Below are 16,423 nucleotides of genomic sequence, written 5' to 3' on the forward strand. Positions count from 1 at the left end.
TGACATTTTTATCATCGATCTTTGAATAGAAAAATAGAAAAATTAGAGATGTTAGCTAGTGTGAAAATTAGGCCTATAGTATTGGAACGGTCAAACTTCTAAAAAGGGCTAGTCCAACTATTGGAACGGTCAAACTTAATATTAATGGCCGGAATTGTTTTGAAATTTTGGAATTATTTGGAGGAGTGGGGTCATTAAAGATGCTGAAGAAAAATTTGTGGCTGAGCTCTGCCCCCAAACACACGTGAAGCTTTAATCCGTAAACTCATTTTTACGTACAGATGCAGGACGCGACAGTGCAAATCTGTGAATAACAACTTCAAATAGTACAAATCTGTGAATAGTGCATACTATTAAAAAAAAAAAAAACGATGGCATCCAAAAGTTATTTCTGCTTGCATGTTCTCTTGCCGTATAAGCTACAGTGCCCATTTATTTGATATTTTTCCTGAAGCATTTGGCGTTCGCTACGGAAATGATTCCCTTTTTACTGTGATATAAATAGTATAAAATAATGGTGGGATTTTTTTTTAAACTTCTCATAAATATATCTAAACTCATCTTAACATCTAAACATATTTTAAACTCATTTTAAGTAGACTCCACTAAACTCATTCAATAATCTCAACTCACTACTATATATTTATAAAAAATTTAACTTATTTCAACTTATCTCAACGTCTAAACGCAACCTGAGAGTGCTGATGAAGAGATGGTTTTGTTTTTTCGTACTTAAACAAAGTTTAAGACAAAAAGTGGACTTGTCAAAGGTACCTGTCGACCAATAGCCAGTGCTAACATTACTTAAAGATTGCACAGACTTATATTACTAACTAAGCAATTGCTCCCTCTCGTGATCTGTGTTGTGATTAGCTTTTTGTCCCTGAATGCTTTTCCCTAATTCTCAGTGATATTAGTCATGCAAGTCCCAATCCATCTTGGGGCTGTTCGGAAATATGTTTTGAGAAAATTAAGAATTTTTAAGAGATGGTTTTTTTTTTTTAAACAAAGACGAATGGAAAAATTAACATGTACTTTTGTTTTTGTGCTTAATCATCTTTGGATAAAAAGTGGTTTTTTTTCTTGAAGTATAAATTCTTTTGCCACCAAGCATGCACTAATATTTACGTTATATTAATTAATCTACCCATAATTCACAAATAAATTAAAAACTTGGAACACACTGCCCACTTGAGCACAATATATAGAATTATTAGCCACTTCCTTCAGCTGCCCCGCTTTTTCTTGATCATTCATTTGCTCTACGCCTTTCTTAGGAACTTGAAACAATATATATTCTTCTTTAAAGAAGAAAGATATACATATATAGACTTGTGATCTCCTCTATCGAATTACCAAGTTATGTTTTTTTTTTCCTCTTGGTACGTTCGTGGTTCTAGCTAAGGGGGCCGACCATTCCAAATTAAGCTATAGATCTTTTTTGGCAAGTCAAATTATTCATGGGTTGTTTGGAAATAGTTTTTATCTCATTCCATTTCATATCATTTTATTTCTCAACATCATTCAAATATAAATATTTTCAAACTAATAATTACAGTTAGTTTCTCAAACTTCCAAAACAAAATCCAAAAGACATTTCAAATTTTTCAAATATCAAAACAAAATTGATATTTTAACAATATTTAAACTTTATAACATTTTTTATTTAATTTTTTCTCACTCATTTTTCAAAACATAATAAATACTTAAGTTATTTCACTACTATTCAGAATTCATTTTACTAGCTACTACTTACAAAATTCTCAACACATCTCATTCTCCAAGCATGATCCTTAATTAATGTTTACATTTGATGCTATTAATTATCAATAATATGGCACATTATATCATCTAATTATAAAAATTATAAATAAAAAAAACCCTGTGACATAATTATATATAGTTTGAACAGTTAAAACTAAATTATTAAGAGTCAAACTAATTTTAATTCATCAGTATTAATATAAGAGATCTCTAGAAATTTGTGTAGCTGGTAGCTGGTAGCTGGAAAGTGCCTTTCTTCCACCGTGGACAAGTGTGAACGGACTTCTTGACGTTTCTAATTATTGGAAACACGTACGGGTGCAAATTATTTGACCCCAGAGGTTTGCAAAATAAACTCAAAAAGAGAAAGCTAATTCCCCAAATAATTCACGTGGAGTGCTATAAAATAAATGCAATTAACTGAGCAATATTTAATATATATATTTTTAACATATTTAAATATATTTAAAAAATAAAAAATATATATCAAATAATTTAAAATTATTTTCTTAATTATTAAATAAATAAAAAAAGATTTTAACCTGCAATTAAATGGTTGTGTGAAAATGAGTGGATATAATAGTATTTTCCGTTAATTTATGACTGGCAAAGAAAAAGATTCTCACAGATACTCTGCTTTCTTTGTGCTGCAGACAGCTTTAAATTGGGTAGGGATAGAGTTATTATCCCTCTACTACCTACCTACCTACTATCTAAGTATATTTTAAATTTTTTTATTTTTTTATTATTTTTTTTAAGTATTTTTTTACTATCCTTAATAATTAAAAAAAATAAGAAAATATATAATTTTATTAATATTTACTTTCTTAATTATTAAATAAAATTAAAAATTAAAAAAAAAATCAAATACAATTTAAATAATAAATGAGTAGTAATAAAACAGTAACCCTATTATTATTTCTTTAAATTACCTCTTCTCTGTAGAAGTCAGTTAGGTACGTAGCTTTAGCAAGACTAATTAGGATGAGTTAGAATTTTTATTCAACGCAAAACAGCGAAAAATATGTATCAATACAAGCAGCTTGAGTTTTCTTTATATGGTTCTTTAAGAAACGTGTGTATATATAATGCGAAGTAAACAGGTATACATGATTAATTGGATGGAGTTGTAGAAGAGAGAATCAAATAAAAACAGGCAGCTTAAATCACGTTATACACAGTGAAGGGAATTCCTGCCAAAAACTCAAAGGAACACTGTTCCAAAATTGCAACTAAGTAATGTAAGAAAATTTCTAATATTAATTACGTGGAAAAAAATAAAGAGAATAATACAACTTTTTATATAGTTATTATACAATTCATCTATTTGATAATTGAGTAATACTAAATACAGTTAAAGATTGTTCAAGTTTTATGTACTCTCTTTAAAAAAAGTAGAATCTATTATTACAAATTAATTTTTTTTTATATAAGTCTTAAATTTATCTATTTTTTTAAATATAAATGTGCGAGATTTGTATATTTTAGTTTGTAAATATTATTTCTTTAATATATATTATAAAAATATAATAAAAATATATCCAATATAAATTAAAATTACTATTTTAATTATTAAATGGCTAATACCACGTAATAATAATTGGATATATAACATTGCGGCCCTCTCAATTTCTCATCTATTGCAAGACCGAGTACGTTTGGCAGGGACCTGGTACCTATCCGTGTAGATCCTGTCAATTTCAAGCCATTAATTATGTAGGCCCTGCACGTCCAAAAAGCATGTGATAATTTATTAGAATAATAATGACAGAATTATTACTCTATTATCATCTATTTATTATTTTTTTATATTTAATTTTTTTTAATTTTTAATTTTACTTAGATTAAGAAAATAAATATTAATAAAGTTATATATTTTTTTAATTTTTTTTAATGATTAAAAATGTTAAAAAAATATTTAAAATAAAATGATAAAAAATAAAAAAAATTTAAAATAAACTTGGATAGTAGACAAATAATAATAGGGTGGTAAGCGTATCACTAACCAATTTATTAACCCTTATCCCAACTGGCCTAAAAAGATTTTATAATTTATTGTAAAATGAAATACGTGCTCTCTTGTACATTATATCTTTTTATCGGTATGTATGTTCGTAAGGCACCGTTTATTTTTATAGATGAAATAAAATATGTTAATTTTAATTGAAATTAATATTTAAAAATTGAATAAAATCTTATTAAAATATATTTTTTTAATATTATTTTTATTTTTTTAATCATTTTTTTATTATATATTATATAAATATAATAAAAATATATCTAGTATAAATTAAAATTACTATTTTAATTATTAAATGGCTAATACCACGTAATAATAATTGGATATATAAAATTGCGGCCCTATTAATTTCTCATCTATTGCAAGACCGACTTTTGGCAGGGACCTGGTACTTATCCGGGTAGACTCTTGTCAATTTCAAGCCATTAATGATAAAGACGATCCAACGGACGAAATTGGCTCAAAGACTTGACCTGCTTTTTCGTTGACTCGACTCAGAGACTTCTGGGAAGCTTCCAATCAAGTTATCAACACACATTTCCAACTCTTATGGACTTGACTGTGGCATGTTGAATGGGGGCTTTAGCCTTCATCTGTCTCCAATATTTGTTTTCTTATTTTCTTTTTTCCGAAAAGGTGTTCTATTCTTCAAAAAGATGAGAATGGACCACTTAAAACGCGTTAAGGTAATAATTAAGGTCAAAAGATTAAAATGCGACATACTATCAATCATTCAATTGATTCTTAATGTAATTAGAACAAGTTTATTTTGCAATAATCGAAAATTTATTTGGCATTGCAGCATGCCAAATCCACTCAGATCATTGTGATTTTGGAGCCACAACATGAGCAAAATTTCATGCACTCTTGGACGTAAAACAACCATCCAAAGTGCCCAGCCAAACCAGTTGGTCCTAACCTTGTCTCGTACCACAAACCTTTGAAAATATTAAGTCCGTTTTTTCTTGGCCCACAAGCTGCACTAAATAATTCATGTCCTAGCTATTACCCACCATGCATTGTTTCACAACTAACATTGGGCATTCCACAATCATCTGTTAGTCACATAATGGACCAGAGTCCACCCATTTGTCCTGCCAAAATGATATATTTCCTTCTTTAACCAACTATTTAGAATGGGATACTAACGAATATGCTGGCCTTTAACATACTTTGACTTAAAAAACCTTGTCCACAAAGAGTCTGTAGTAACCAGATTCCATGCAAACTTCAAATGCAATGACTTTGGACCCCATTCAAATTCCTCAAACTAGTGCCCCCCCTCATCAACTGGTTTACACAGCTTTTCCCAATAAACCCATTTTCTTTTAGATTTACCATCAACCGAGCCCCAGAAGAAGGAGCTAAACAACTTGTGTAACGTTTCAATAACCGACTTCAGAACCTGAAGGATAGCCAACAAATGCACCGGCATACTAGATAGAACATGTTTCAATAAAATAAGCCAAGCGCCTGAAGAAAAAAAATTTAACTTTCCATCCTTCAATCCTTTGGCATATCTATTGCACCAACTCCTCAAAGTAAATTCCCTTCATCCTTCTAGAAATAATAGGCACCCCTAAGTACTTAGCTGAAATTTTCCTTCCGAGAAACTCGTTAAAGCCAAAAGTTCACGGTGCCTGCATACCGAAATTTTCTGAGAGAAAAAAATTGAGGACTTTGTTTCATTCACTTTCTGTTCCGACCACGATGCGTATAAACCAAGCATAGCTTTAATCTCCTGAACCGACTTTTTACTACCATTTGCAAATATCATCATATCATTCGCATAGAGCAAATGGAAAATGAATGGCCCATTTCTTGGATGAGTAAAACCACCAATTTTTCCTCCCTCAAATCCTTGTTTGAGAAGCCGAGAAAAAACTTCCTCTACAAGAATGAACAAATAAGGAGAAAGGAGATCCCCTTGACGAAGCCCTTACCACCCTTGAAAAACCCTTTAGCCGTCCCATTCACAAGCACTGAAAACCATGGCGTTGTAAGACATTTGAAGACTAGTTGACATACTTTTGCCGAGAATCCAAAAGCACTTAACACATGAAATAAAAACTTCCAATCAATCGTATCATATGCCTTGGCAATGTCTACTTCCGTCAGTATATTGCCCCCACGAACTGGCTTATTTAAATCATGCACTAACTCTTGAGTTAGACTTATGTTTTCGAAAAAACTTCTTCTAGGGAGGAAAGCACCTTGCTCCAAAGAAATAATATGACTCAATACCGGAGTTAATTGAGCGACTAAGATTTTAGAGCAGATTTTATACACCACAGAGCAAAGGCTAATAGGCCTAATTTTTCAAAGGACAAGGGACTTGAAACTTTGGACACTAAAACAACAAAAGAGGAAGTATAAAACCTGGGAAGAGGAGAGAACCCCTAAAAAAATCACAAACTGCCTCCCTCAAATCAAACTTCACCAATTCCCAGCAATGTTGGAAAAATCACAAAGCTCTTTTTATTTCTTTCTTATATGGAACTCCGCAAAGTATTTGATTTTCCTCCTCCACCACCTCAAGCTGAGTTAATCCCGATAGATCAAGGACAGGATTGCCTGGATGCTCTTGAAGAAAATCCTCAAAATACACCACTGCAGCATCATGGATAGATTCAGAAATATCCAAAGTTTTCCTCCCATAGCTTCATTAGTGCAATAAGAAGAAAACCCAAGATAATCAGCCCAATAAACCATAAACACCTCTCCCGTAAAAGGTTCAAAAATAAGCAAAACAAGAGGCTTGTACTTCCTTACCGAACTCTTTAATCTTCTTTTAGATGTGCCCAAACCATGCACGTTCCACAACAAGATTTTGTCTATCATAAATTTAATTTCTCAGGACGGGAAGCAACCCGTCTAGAATGTCTCAGATTATAACTTGTAGCTTTCTCCACACATGATGCCAGAGTAATCAATTCCGAGTTTGATCTATACCCTTTCTCACTTGCTAGATTTTGTGAATTACCATTTTCTTCCTGATCCGAGCAGTGCACATCATCCTCTAATGCCAAAATGCTTCCATTTCCAGAATTTCGAATAAAATATCATATTGCATGCTTTCATCATTTAGCCTCTCACAAGCAAAAAACTCCTACACTGCCATATCTTTTTCAACACTTCAAAACTTTAAAACATGATTCCCATTCTCCTCAGCCACAACATTATGACTCAAGGAGCCATCTTCATGCAATACATCTTTCTCCTCTTCGCTAACAGCTGGCTCCATATCTACCACCTTCTTCCCTGTATCAACCCCATTTACATCCTCATATACAATTACTACATTTCACTCACCAACAACCAGTTCATTTCTCACTTGCATTTCCTGGTCCCAACCCTGAGAGCCTTCATTTTGCACGTTCTCTGGCTCTTCAACAATAATATTTTGATCCACATCTAGGTCTTCCTTCTCACTAATAACTAGATCTTTTCTTACTTCCTTCTCCTTATTTGCACTTTAACCTTTAACCTTCCACACTTAGTTTTTTTTTTTTCTTTCTTATCAACTTTTTGCATCACTCGATTCTCCAATTTAAAATCCTTCAACCCAACCCTACAAACCACTTCTGTATGACCCTGATGGCGACATTTTTGTCAATAAGAAACCTGCTTCTCATATCGCGCTTCTTGCCAAATTTTCTGATGAGCGGAAACAACAATGAGAAAACTTTGAACAGGCTCCTCTAGGAGATCAATCTCCACACAAATTCACACACCTGATGCCCTAATCTTATTCAAAGTTGCATTATCAGTCCCCATGAATCTGCCAAACCTCGTTGCCAATATCTGAAGACAATCAACTCTATACATATGCATCGGTAAACCTGGCAAAAATATCCATTGTGACGTTGTAGATGGCTCCTTCTTAAGATCAAAATCTTTAGTCCATCTAAATAAACAAAATGTGCACCCATCAATGACCCACCCTTCTCTTGCCCAAGCATGCACGAAATCCCTCTCAAATTGCAGATTAATGAAAACATGGTGAGCATCCATAAAACTAATGGTAGGGATTTCTTGCAAGCCCCACGTTTTGACTACTGAGAGTCGAATTACATCAATAGAAGGAAGGGAACGAAGAAACTTCAACACCAAAGCAAATCTAAAATCTTCTGCAGCCTTGGACATCTCTACCTTTGCAAAAACAAAACTCGATTGACCATTAACATCAGCAGGATAACGCATAGGGAGTTTGAACGACGATGAAGATGGTGCTTTAGAAACAACGTGGGCATACGAAAGGGATTTTTTTGGGTTCCCCGCTGGCATCTGAGACACCATGCAGTAACCCTAGACGCAGAGACGTGAGAAACACACAGAGGTGATTCCAAGAGTTCTAACCCTAGTAAAATGATATTATGATGTGAGCCTTCTAAATGTTTTCCTTAAAAATAGATGCACTAAGGGGAACCTGGTTCGAAAGAATAAACCCACGATCATGTTCCATTTATCACAAAATCATCACATCCGTTTTATTCTCACAAGTCTAAGTCTACAATGGAAAGATCATATTTACTTGTCAAAATCATCACATCAGAAATTCAAAACGATCATCATAAAAACAATGGAAAGATCATTCAATGCAAAAATCTATATTTACCTGAAAAAATTATCAAGTTAAATAAGTTAGCTAGCCAACTAAGTAACTTTGTAAGGAACTTCGTAAAACACCATAAGGAACTTCGTAATTTCCTTCGTAATCACTGTAAGTTCAACAAGTAGGGAAAATTCAAGGAATTTTCAATCGCCCTCATTCAAAATATTCTTCAAAGTTATCTCTATATGAAAAAAAATTATGTTAAACATATAATTGATTGAAATGACTATATTAAAATATTCTTCAAGTATAAATCATACCGGTTTCTAACTTGTAGTTTTCAATATCTTTCATTACTTCTTGAGAGTCATAATTAATAAAGGGAGCCATAACTAGTTTTGTGTGCAGGTAAGAGCTTCAACTGTTGTCGGGGCCAATGAGCTACGAAATGAATCTAAGACAGGACCTCCAATGCTAAATGCCAACTTAGAAGCATCAGTAAATTTGGGAATAGCTAACACATCTCGAGTTATATTGGCAATGATCGGATATTTACTAGACTTCACCTTCCACTACATTAGAATATCAAAGTAGGGTGTCAATCATTCAACGATACTTATCCAATTCTGATTTAGACTCTACCAAACCTTTTGATGCTTGATATTGGTGATACATACTGAAGGGATCATCCTCATCATCATAAAAAGTGTTGCTTTGGGTCTCACTCACACTTGATTGGCCCCCTATTTGAACCTACATTGGATTTGAATACTCTTTATACATCCGCTCAATCATCCTCCTTAAACTTGTAACAAGTTCAGATGCTCGCTCATGGCCAAGAATATTTTTAAACCAAAACTCCAAAACTTCCAACTTGGAACGCGGATCAAGCATAGATGCTATAAACAACATTATATGTTCAATTTCTCAAAATTCTCCCAATACTCGGCATATTTCAACAACATACTCTCCGACATGGTTGTCAACATATCACTCTCACTCATTGAAAATTTGTTCAAATGGTTATAGATTGTAGCTATTTCTTGAATGAACAAATTTGAAGTGGCATAAACTAAGCCTGAAATCCGCAATTTCATATCATAAAAAATATTCAAAAATCGAACAAAAGCCTTGATGGTTTCCCAATAACATAAAGTTGGTATTGCTTATCCAACCTCACATAAATATGGGCCAAACTCATTGTCTTCATCTTGAAGCACCTTAAACGCCGCATAATACTTAAGAGCCGCACTCAACATTAGATATGTTGAGTTCTACCTAGTTGGAATATCAAGACAAAGAGGCCCACCATCCAAAATATTTTGTCTCTCCGTGCATGACTTGAACTTTTTAATTCTTGCAGGGGAAGACATCACATATTTTAGTGCATTTCGAATCTTCATAATTAATTCATCAATTTCTTTCAATCCATCTTGGACAATAAGATTCATAATATGTGTACAACATCTTATATGCAAAAGATCATTGTCTAATACCATGTAGTCCCTAAGTTTGGCAAATTTTCTCAAATAATCGATGAACATAGTATTAGAAGATGCATTGTCTACTATGATTGTAAATATCTTCTTTATACCCCATCCAAGTGTGAATGACTCAATCTCTTTTCCTATTGTTATCTCTTTATGATAAGGAACTTTCATAAAGTCAATATTCTCTTATGCAAGATCCAATTATTATCAATAAAATGGGCTCTTATGCACATATAGTTAAGATTTTGAATTGACGTCCACAAGTCAATAGTGATGCAAATCTTATAATCGGATGCCATGAACATGTTCTTTAACTTTTCCTTTTCTAACATCAACATCTTCATACAATCTTGCATAACAGTAATGCGAGACGGAATACAAAATCTAGGCTCAACTGCAGCCATAAAATCTTTAAAACCTTATTTTTCTACAAATCTAAACAGTAGCTTATCCACAATTATCATTTTATCTACCACCAACCATATTTTCTGTTTATTGTACTTGGCAAGTCCAGCATTAGGACTGCTAGTTGTACCATCCACCACATTCTGCTTCGTAGCCCCGGTCATTTTTTATTAGGGGTTATCCCTGTGGCACCCCTGACCCCCATGTATGCAAGCTTGGGAATCGAGACTTCCCGGATGATCACAACACAGTCACACATCCCAACGATAATACCAAGTGTGTGTACAAGCAATAATGTACAATGAACAATGCAACAAATAGTTTAAGTAAGTCGACTAAGTATCATAATTGTTTAATACAAATTTACAGAGTAAAACGTTTAAAAAGTGTTATAGAGTTTCTCGAAAAAATATAATACAAGTCCAAATACATAAACGAGTGATCCCATATCACTCCTCTGGCGAAGCCGAATCTTCCGGCTCACCCACAACATCATCTGCATCAAAATCTGCATTACCATAAAATGATATCGCATGCAAGTAATAATCCAAACAACCCTGTAGAATAAAAATGCATTAATACAACCAATAATTATGTATGTATATGATGAAATATGCTTTAGACCCAAAATAACATTTTTCCTGAAAATGAATATTTTCCAACGCACGTCAAAATCCCATTTTTTTGGCCCAAAATATTTCCATAAAACATTTTCCCGTCATTTTTCTAGAAAATGGCCCAAATCAATAATTCGCCATTTTCCCAGAAAATTGTCCAATATCCATTTTAACCGTATGCACCATGATCTCCCCTAGGGATCATCCGCACACCCCGGCTCCCTTCATCACACCAAGGGAAATGACTGTGCGAGTGATTTCGTAACGAGTGATGCCCAGTTCCATGTCTAGCGCGTTTGTGGCTAAGCATCCTCTAGCCCTTGCCAGTAGAGGGGCCATGGAGTCGGCACGAGAGCGTTACCTTCCCATCCGATCCTGTTGTCACCCAGCGATACCCCAAGGGACGTCACTCAGTATATTCCGCTCCCGAGTGACTAGAGGAGCTCCATCGAGATAATGGCCCATCTCGGCTTGGGGTCGTGATACACACGCACCCAAAAACCATTTCTCACATGAAAATCCAGTTTTCAAAAACACATGAACTTGCGTGCGAATATGCAATGTACATGATACGACACAAAATCCAACAGCCAACAAATCACAACATAGTCCAGTCACACAAACAACTCCATCCCCCAATCCAACCGACTCCCTTACTCCTCGGACTCAATCCGACACAACTAACCAATTCACAGTAAAAATGCGTTAGTGCAACAATATATTTAAACCATGAAAGTTCATTGGAAAAATACTTACAGTGCTATAATATAATTTTCAAAGGATCACGTAGGTGCTAGAAGTGGTGACATTGCAATGAAACAATGAGAAAATGCACAAGGCCGAAGGTCTCAAAATGCTAGATTTTGAATGGAGACAAACGAAGACTTGAGATTACTAGGGAAGAGTTTAGGGATTTTGGTGAAGCAAATGGTGGTGATGGTTGACTGTGGGTGGCGGTGGTTGACGTCCAAAAAGCTCAAATAGGAAATGGAGATGGATGCAATTCATCGGTAGTGGATCAGAGCTGAGGATGGGTGAGTTAGGTAGCTGGGGGTCGCCAATGATGTGGTGAAGAGATGGGGGCCAATGGCGGCGCGACTACGGCATGCGAGCACAATGGGTGTCGCGGCTTGAAGCCGTGCTTGGTGCTCACGGCGGCGCGAGCATGAGCTGGAAACTGGGGGCTCACATCTTGAGTCACAAAAATGATCCAACGAAAAAGATTTCAAAATAGCAAGTTAAATAAAATAATTTAAAAGTAGTGATTAAATGAAAATAAAATAATTAAATCCAACAATAAACTAATTTAAAATAAAGAGTAATTTAAATGCATAACAATAATTAATCTTAAGAAAACATATCAAAATAAATTTCACAACTTAAAAATCATAAAAAATAATTCAACGAAAAATCCGATAAACTTAAAACAAGAGAACCAATATTTAAATTAATAAAAATAACCCTTCAATTAAAATCTACTAAAATACGGGATGTTACAATCCCTTCCAACCTAAATAGCAATAAAGGCTTTACATGTTTGATTATGGTATTTTAATGATGAAGTATCTTTTTTTTTTGGATGACATAACAAAACTTTACCACAATAATCGCATGCAGCTTTGGGTTCATTGGGATCCTCGAAGTCGTCAATACTAGTAAAGTGCTGTCATACAGCTGATATGCCCCGTTTTATTGTTATAGGAGGGCGAATGTAGGCAGAGTGTATAGTAACACTAGGTTCTTTATGGTTCAATTGCGCCGTGAGATAAAGCAAGAGCATAAGATTCTATTTTTTTTTTTTTTTTAATGGGCCATTAAATTTTGATAACACAAAATAATACCAGTTTAAATCAAGAGCAGAAGGCTGAAGCTTGAGTTTCAATACTGCCTTTAACTAATATTTTTAATTCTTCAATTCGTAACAAATGAATGTATAATTGAGAACAATCAAAAACATCTTTAATTCCAAATTTGTCAAGAAATGATAAGCTTACTAATGCATTTTTCGATGAAGTTTAGACTATTGCAGCTCATACATTTTCCAACGAAAATTCTCCTCGTGAATATCATTTTTTTTTTCTTTGGACAAGGAATAACTAGTAATATTTACAACAACACAAATTCCTAGAAGCAAAACTTGACCAACCAAAACTTGAACTTAGCACAAAATACTTTTCAGCTATATATTTCTCTCTTAATTCAAACCATTATATATAGTACTTTTCAGCTATCTCATCTCACTTTTCAATTTTATATATCTTTTGACAACCAAATGTTTGACTTTCCACAAACAATCCCTATTCAACGAGCAATTCCAAACAATATAAAATATGCAGTTCTTGAATCAAATCCAGACAGGATGGGTTACTGTGGTCAAGGTTCAACATGTAATCTTCCCTAATGGTTAAATTTTGTATGTAAGAATGTATTTCTAGAAGGGAAAATGTTTCTAAATTATAGAATGGAAAGGCAAGTAATGTATTTAAATTTTTGATATAAGAATGTATTTACAGAAGATTTTTTTTTTTTCTAAATTGCAGAGTGGGAAGTCTAGAAACTTAAACAATAAAGGAATGCTAATACATCAGGCAGAGATATCAAACTGTCTTCCCTAATGGTTTTCAAGTTGAAATAATCTCTACACATTCCCTCTGTGGTCTCGTACCACCTAGACCTATAGACACTATACAGTCCTTAAGAAACAACTGATAATACGATTTAGCACTTTTTTTACGCAATAGTTCCTCCGTGCCATATGAGCACTACAGAGCAAGACTAGTGCTAGTACTAGTGCTGTTAGGTACCTTAGTTTCCTCGAATGGAAGGACAAATCGATATATATATATATATATAATACATGTTGGTTTAATGGTGTCTTTTGCTGGATGTTGGTTTAATGTTAGTTTCCACGAATGAAAGCTTTATGTGCTTTAACTTCACAAAATGGTCCTGCTTTAAGGCATAACATCAATGGTTTTTTTCCCAATGTTTTTCCCCTCATTCCAATATATTTGAAACAGACTAATAGACCAGTATAGTTATCCTAGAACTGGGGCTGTCAGTTGTGTCGAGTTGGATTGTGTCGTATATGAATCAATTCTAACCCATTTCATAGAATTAAACGAGTTATGTTTGACATCAAACTTGTATCAAATTTCCAAAGTTGTAACAACAATTGTCAATTTTGAATATCGGATGTGAAATAATTTAGTAGTGTTGGTTGCAACCACTACAAGGGGAATCACCTTTCCCGGCGATTCATTTAATTTGTTGGGAAGACCAATAAAATCGCCGCCTATCACCTTTCCCAACGATTTATAAATCGCTATAGGTTCACCGGTATTAAAGCCCCACTTTTAATCTACTCCAACAGAAGCCAAAAATCGCCGGCGAAATATTTTCTTTACCGGCGATTTTTTTCCGCCACAAATAGTATATTTTATCGCAGCAATTGCAGGATACGAGTAAGTTGTTAATCGTTAGGAAAGATTAATTCTAGAGATTTAATACCGTCGCTAAAAGTAAGAAAATCGCCTAAAATATACTTTACCAGCGATTTTATGAAATCACCGCAATTGACTAAATGGTTTTGAAATAACAATTGCGGCGATTAAAATGCACTGGTATAAATCAATACCAACGATTTAAAAATCGCTGCAATTGAGTTATTGGTTTTGTGAACTCAGTTGCAGCGATCATAACGTCGCTGGTATTGGATTACTTACGGCGAATTATAGTCGTCACGAAAAATAAAATAAATCGCCGCTAATTCTGAGATCTATTCCAACAGCTAATGATAATTGAGTAAATAACTTGAAGTGCAGGCTTTGAAAATTCTGTGAGAAATTTAAGTACCTAGTCATCTCTCTGAAAAACATGACATCTAGAATAATCCTTGAGCGACTGCCTAGCAAATACAAAGTATTTTTTTATCCAAGTATCATACAAGATTATGAAAATATTGAAATTTCATACCATGTAGCTCATCCCACATAAACTCATCTACAAAAAAGACAACACCCTAGCACACAAGGAATATATAGATGATAACATGTTTTAAACATTTAGCACATAATCTTTTCTTTTTATAATTGAACATTTAGCACAGCAGAAGAATATATTGTAATGAAATATATTAAGTCATCATATTAGTGAAATAATTCCAACCCATCAAGAAGAATATATTTCCATTCAAGAGAGTAGTTGAATGATTTGTTGCTTACTGCAAATTATTACCTAATAACTTTGCTATTCTATTTTTATTGAACTAAAATCCATTTAGTATTTTCTGTAGAACTTAAATTTCATGGGCATGATGAAATGAGGAATGTATATTCTTTGGATCTTCTTTAAACAGATCCCAAGATTTAATCTGGATTAATTTAACTTACAAAGTTGGTTCATTAAAATTCTCTCTTATGTTTGTTAGATAATTCCACATATCAAGATCCTGTTGACTAGAGTTTTTATGAAATATTGAGGAGTTGATAATACAAGTGCCCCGAGAGCCAAATGATTTATGTTACTAAGATTATTGCATTATGCTTTCATGATTATTATTTGGTTCAGTATTTGGTAGCGTAGACTTGATTTGATGTTATGTAACTATAGAGATTCTTGTTATGGTTAGTTTCTGGACTTATTTGTTTATGATGACATTTTTTTATAAGTAAGAATAAAACTCTATTGATGGAAAAAGATGTAGCCGAAGCACCTCATGACACTTTACTTTTTTTTGTTTTTTTTTTTTTATAGGAACATGACACTTTACTTGATACTCATTATATGCTTATTTCTCAATGGTTGCAACAAAACAGAGTTTCATTGTCTGGTGCGGTTGTAGAAGTTTCCTTAGCACTTCAATTCCCTAAGCAGTTTTATTAACACAGTTGGCACAAGAAATGAAAATTTCCTTAGCACTTCAATTCTCCAAACTTCTTACCCTATTGTTTACCTAGCTAGGTCGAGTACACGCAAAATAATGTGTTTATCCTTAATGATCCTAGTACTTGTTCTGTTCTTTCCTTGCATGCTTTCCTCTAAACAAATTAAAAGAAGATCTAGGAAAGCAATGAAGGAAATAAAGTGAGAAGCTAGGTCTTTTAATTTACACTATATGGCCACAGTTACATTATACATACACAAACACATGGGAGACACATGGAGAAACACAATTCCACGACAAAATCAGTCATCACTTGCTATCAACAACTTGAGTAAAATGGGAGATACAAACTCTGTAAACAGTTAAGAATTTCTCCAAACCAATTAAGAATTTCGTTTAATTTGAGATAAAAGCTACTTTCCTATATTCTGGTAAACAAAATAGTGCTCTATTCTAGGTTGGCTTACGGCGTTGAAGGGAAGGCAGTGGAGCATGGGGGTGGTCCCGCGACCCTGGAGGAAGGCAGCTGGACTTGTATGAGAAGCTTGAGCAAGATCTATGAGGAGGAGAGAAGATCGACAGTGAGAGAGAGGGAAAGCTTCGGTGGAGGGGCTGGGGACCCTTGGGGGGTAGCTACGCCGGTATATGGAAGTGGTGTGGCGGCGGAGGACGCGACAGCACAGGGAA

The sequence above is a fragment of the Juglans regia genome, chromosome 6 (assembly GCF_001411555.2).
Source record: "Juglans regia cultivar Chandler chromosome 6, Walnut 2.0, whole genome shotgun sequence".
Taxonomy (NCBI): Eukaryota; Viridiplantae; Streptophyta; class Magnoliopsida; order Fagales; family Juglandaceae; genus Juglans; species Juglans regia.